This window comes from Phascolarctos cinereus, unplaced genomic scaffold (assembly GCF_003287225.1).
Source record: "Phascolarctos cinereus isolate Bilbo 61053 unplaced genomic scaffold, phaCin_HiC Scaffold_1;HRSCAF=81, whole genome shotgun sequence".
NCBI lineage: Eukaryota > Metazoa > Chordata > Mammalia > Diprotodontia > Phascolarctidae > Phascolarctos > Phascolarctos cinereus.
This window is the reverse complement of record NW_027555514.1, coordinates 11,813,646-11,819,103: the sequence shown is the minus strand read 5'-3', so window position 1 is coordinate 11,819,103 and position 5,458 is coordinate 11,813,646. Positions and strand designations below refer to the sequence as shown.

Genomic DNA, 5,458 nt, shown 5'->3' with positions numbered 1-5,458 from the left:
TTCATTACCAAACATGTGTATATATATGTATATATTTATGTATATATACATATATATATTTATGTATATATTTATGTTGTTTATATATACTATATATATATATATATATATATATATATATATATATATATATATATATATATATATATATGTTATCATCTTGGAAGAAATACAGGAGTGGTTTGCCATTTCCTTCTTTAGAGCATACAGGTTTGACCTAAATAACACCCCTTATAAATATGAAGTAAAGGTGATGAATGGATTTCAGGAATTAGATCTGGTAGATAGAGTGCCTGAAGAACTGTAGGCAGAGTTTCACAATATTGTACAGGAAGCAGCTACAAAAAAAATTCCAAAGAAAGAGAAGCACAAAAAACAAAATGACTGATGAGATTCTACAAATAGCTGGGGAAAGCAGGAAAGAGAAAGAGAAGGAAAAAGACAAAGACATTCAAATGAATACAGAATTACATAGAATAGCAAGGGGAGATAAGAAGGTTTTCATAAATAAGCAATGCAAAGAAATAAAATAAAACAATAGAATGGGAAAGAGTAGAGATCTTTTCAAGAAATTAGAGATATTGAGGGAATGTTTCATGCAAAAACAGGCATGATGAAAGACAAAAAATGAATGGGACTTAACAGAAGCAAGAGAGATTAAGAAGAGGTGGCAACAATATACAGAAGAACTATACTAGAAAGAGGTTAAAATCACCATAACCAGGATGGTATGGTTACTGATCTAGAGCCAGATATCTTGGAGAATGTAGTTAAGTGGGCCTTAAAAAACATTGCTAACAACAAGGCTAATGGAGGGGACAGGATTCCAGATGAGCTATTTAAAAATCCTAAAAGATGATGCTATTAAAGTGTCATATTCAATATTTGAACAAATTTGGAAAACTCAGTAGTGGCCAATGGATTGGAAAAGATCAATTTAGGTTCTAATCCTAAAGAAAAGCAATGCCAAAGAGTATTCAAATTACTGAACAATGCCAAAGAATAATTAAATTAATGAACAATTGTGCTCATTTCACATGCCAGTGAAGTTATGCTTTAAGATTCTGCAATCTAGTCTTCAACAATATATGAACTGAGAATTACCAAAAAAATCCGATTGGTTTTCAAAGGTGCAGAGAAACTAGAGACTAAATTGCCAAAGTTCCCTGGATTATAGGTAATGCAAGGCAGTTCCAGAAAAGCGTTTCCTTCTGCCTTATTAACTACACTAAAGTTTTGGCTGTGAGGACCACAGTAAAATGTGGCAAATCCTCAAAGAGATGTGAGCACTAAATAATCTTGTCTCCTGAGGACCCTGTATGTGAGTCAAGAATCAACAGTTAGAACTAAATGTAGAATGATTGATTGCTTTAAGATCAGAAAAGGAGTATGATAAAGCTGTATATTTTCTCCTTATTTATTTAACTTATATGTAGAGTATAACACGCAAAATGCAAGGCTGGATGAATCAAAAGCCATAATTAAGGTTACTGGGAGAAAGATCAACAATCTCAGATATGCATTTGATACTACTCTGATGATAGAAAGTGAAGAATTAAGAAGACTCTTGATGAGAGTGAAAGAAGAAATTGTAAGAGGTGGCTCGATGCTTCACATAAAAAAAAACACTTAAGATCATGGCAACTGATCCCATCATTTCTTGTCAAATAGAGGGAGGAAAAATAGAAGCACTGTCACATATCTTATTGTTGGGCTCAAAGATGACTGCAAACAGTGGCTACGGCCATGACATTAAAGAACACTTGATTCTTGAAAGGAAAGCTATGGCAGATCTGGACAGTATACTAAAAAGTAGCAACATCACCTTGCTGACAAATATCTGTAGAGTCAAAGCTATGTTTTTTTTTCAGTAGCAATCTATGACTGTGAGAGTTAGATAGTAAGCAAAGCTGAGCACCACAGAAATTGACATGCTTGAATTGTGGTGCTCAAGAATACTTTTGAGAATCCCTTGGACAGCAAGAAGTTGAATCAATCAATACTTAAAGAAATTGATTCACAGTATGTATTGGAAGGGCAAATACTGAAGTTTAAATACTTTGGCCACATGAGAAGATGGGACTCACTGGAAAAGACCCTGATGTCAGAAAAGATTGAAGGCAAAAGGAAAAGGCGATGGCAAAGAATGTGATAGTGAAATGGAAGCAATGAACATAATCTTGGACAAACTCTGAGAAATAGTGGAGAAAAGAGCCAGGCATGCTACGGTCCATACAGTCACAGAGAGTTGAACACAACTGAATGATTGAACAACAGCATGTGCCATGTACTGGGCTAAGCACCAGAGATAGTAAAAGAGAAAACAACAGTCTGTGATCTCAAGAGGTTCATATTCTAATGATAGAAATGTTGAGGTCTAGGGGTTCTGGGAATCCCAAAATTCAAGGGCAGAATAGGTGAATCTTGCCTTGAAGGAATTCAACTCAAGCCTTCTTTCAGTCAGAGACAAGGCTTACTAAAACATCAATTGAGGTGGGCAAGATTTTAAGAATCCCCAGTATTGGCCAGATTTTAAGAATCTGAGCATTTGTGATGCTTGTATTGACAACCAGGTCAGACTCTTCAGGAATCTGAGGAGTTTAATGGGGAAGGGGGAGGAAAAGATGGACCTTATATACAGAAAGACTGTGAGAAAATCTGGATGTGATCAAGGAGTGACCAATAACTTGGATGACTGGGAGGTAACAGAGAATGATCTGGAAGGGCCTGGTGGCCCAGGCATATGTCAGGGACCTGGGCCACATGGAAGGAGTCTAGATGGTATTAGGGGTGGGAAGTGACCTGGGGTGATCTGGAGGTAACAGACAATAAAGGGCTGGGCTAAGTTAGAAGTAACAGAGAAATAGAGAATGGAGCAAGGTCAAAACCACAATGAAAGGACTGAAATGAGCCTCAGGTGAATGCCAGGGCTGTGTGAAAGAGTTCAGGAGAAGTTCAGGGCAGGAAGGGTTTCCAGGACCTATTCTCTGTCAGAAACAATATGTGAACAGGTTTAAGCAAAATATATGGCGGTGATTTTACGTATGCACATGTGTTCACATGTCACAGACATGTATAACACATGTTTTACATATATAATATCCTATTATATGTATGTCATGTAATGTCATATATTATACACCTATATCATTTTGTGTGTGCATATATGCGTACATGCATATCTACATACATGTGTATGGATATGTATAGATGAATATATATATATATATATATATATATATATATATATATATATATATATATATATACATAGCATGTAATCTTAGAGAAGACACTAACTTCTAATGAGGACCAGGAAAGGCTTCTGAGGAAGTAAAGATTTGAGTTGGCTTTTTAAGGAAATCAGGGAAACCTAAAGGCATAGGTGATATTGGAGAACATTATAGGCCTGTACCCTAAAACTGCTCTCTGTTAAAGTTCTTGGGCACCCTTTGTTCAGTACAGCTTCTGACTACCATTATCCTCCACTCCCTCATTCCAACTAGTAAAACCTGTACTTTCCATCAGCCCTCTTATGGATAAAAATCTAACCTCTAACCTTGTACATCAACTGTCCCTTCCTAGCTTCCACTCCCTATATGCCTTGCTCCTCCCTTTAGAATGTTGTCGTTTTTGCTGCTGCTGTTCTTCATCCTTCATTTTCAAAAGGAACAATGACATCATGGAGTGATGTTCTTGACTTGTACGTAAATTGGATTTAAGTGAGGTGGAGTTGCGCAAAGTGGTCAGCCTCACTTTGTCTTCCAGAGCCATTGAATTCCAATGATAAAACAAAAGTCGAGATGACTGGTGATGGCCCAGGATGTAATGGATGACCTTGGCATCTTCAATGTCTGACCAAGCTTTGAGCTCCACAGCTCCTACTTCTGCTTCCTTCATGGCTAGTGGAACAAATTGTTTTCATCCACTCATTCCACTGGGGGAAGTCTTCACCTGCTTAGGGCATCCATCCTTCTAACTCACCAGTACCCCCAATCTGGTTGAGCCCATCTGCCAAGGTGGTTTTACTGGGGTGTGGCTGTTGGGCATGCTGCACCTTCTTGGAGCCACAAATGAGAGTTGAGTGATACATGCACATGAAAAGTGTATGAGCAGCCCTGAAAAGGGCTTGGCAAGCCCTCATACTAGAGGTGATCGACCTCCCCACTAGAATAGAAAGTTAGGAAATGCCTTGACTCTTCTATTTATTTGGTATGTAGTAAGAACTTAAAAAAAAATCTTTGTCATTCATTCATTCATCCATCCATTCTCTAAGATCACTAAAGAATTATCCAATGTAAGAAACATAGGAAAGGTAGAATCGATATAATTACCATTTTCTAAACAATACATTCTCAGCATTGTGCTAGATGCTGAAGGCACACAAAGAAAGCAAAAAAGTCTCTCCCCCTTGAGAGATTGAAGAATGAGAGATGCATAATTTTAGAGTTGGAATATTCTTCAATACCTATGTAACCTATGCACACCTAAAATTGACCATTATATTGCAGCAAATAGCATGTAAACTACTGATTCTAAAATATATTAGAACAATGAGAAAATGTTAATTGGAAGGATTAGAAATGGATTCTCTCAGGCAATGTTCCATATAAGCTGAGCTTTAAATGAAATTATTCAAAGATGCAAAGGTAAATAGGGATTTCAATGTCATGGACGTGAGAGATGTCAAGTAGTACCAATTTGGTTAAATTGAAGAGTAGAGGAAGAGGAGCAATATGACCTAATTCTGGAAGGGTAGACAAGTGCCAGGTAGTAAATGGCAACCTGAAGAGAATTATTTTATCCTCAGGGCAATAGGGAGGATTGAAAATTCTTGATTGGGGTATTGGCATTCTCGCAGGGGATTTAAGGAGATTATTTAAGTACTGGGTTGTATTGTTGCTGCTTGCCCTTCATTCTGGAAGAGGACCTTGGCATCAGGAAGGTGAGAGACATGCAAGTGAGAGAGAAGTTTAGCTGAGGATGCAGGAGGTCCTACTGGACTTTACAACACATAGAGAGTTAAGGCATCACCACCTACTTTGTGGCATCTAACCAAGTAGTGTGTGAAGGCAGACTGGAGGGAAAGACTGGGAACAAAGTTGAATTAGGAGACTGTTGTTATCCTCCATATATAATATGATACATATTTATGAAGCTCCTATTATTTGTCAGGCACTGTGTTAAGTGCTAGAGATACAAATATGAAAAAGAAAGGCAGTCCCTGCCCTCAAGGATTCAGTTCAATTCAATAAACATTTGTTGTGTCTACCATATGTCAGGAATTTTGCCAAGTGTTGGGGACATAGAAAAGAAGGCAATAACAGTCCCTGCTCTCAGGGGGCTTACAATCTATGGGGGGAGACAAGTATAAACAAATATAAACAAAGCAAGCTATATACGGGATAGATGGAAATCATTAACAAAGGGAATGCACTGGAATTACAGGGTTTGCTGA

At 37.5% G+C, this 5,458-nt stretch overlaps 1 pseudogene; it reads left to right on the top strand.

Annotated features, from left to right (window-relative positions):
* Window positions 1-4,947: 4,947 nt before the first annotated feature.
* LOC144455218 (U6atac minor spliceosomal RNA) lies at window positions 4,948-5,066 on the top strand (annotated as a pseudogene).
* Window positions 5,067-5,458: the final 392 nt, after the last annotated feature.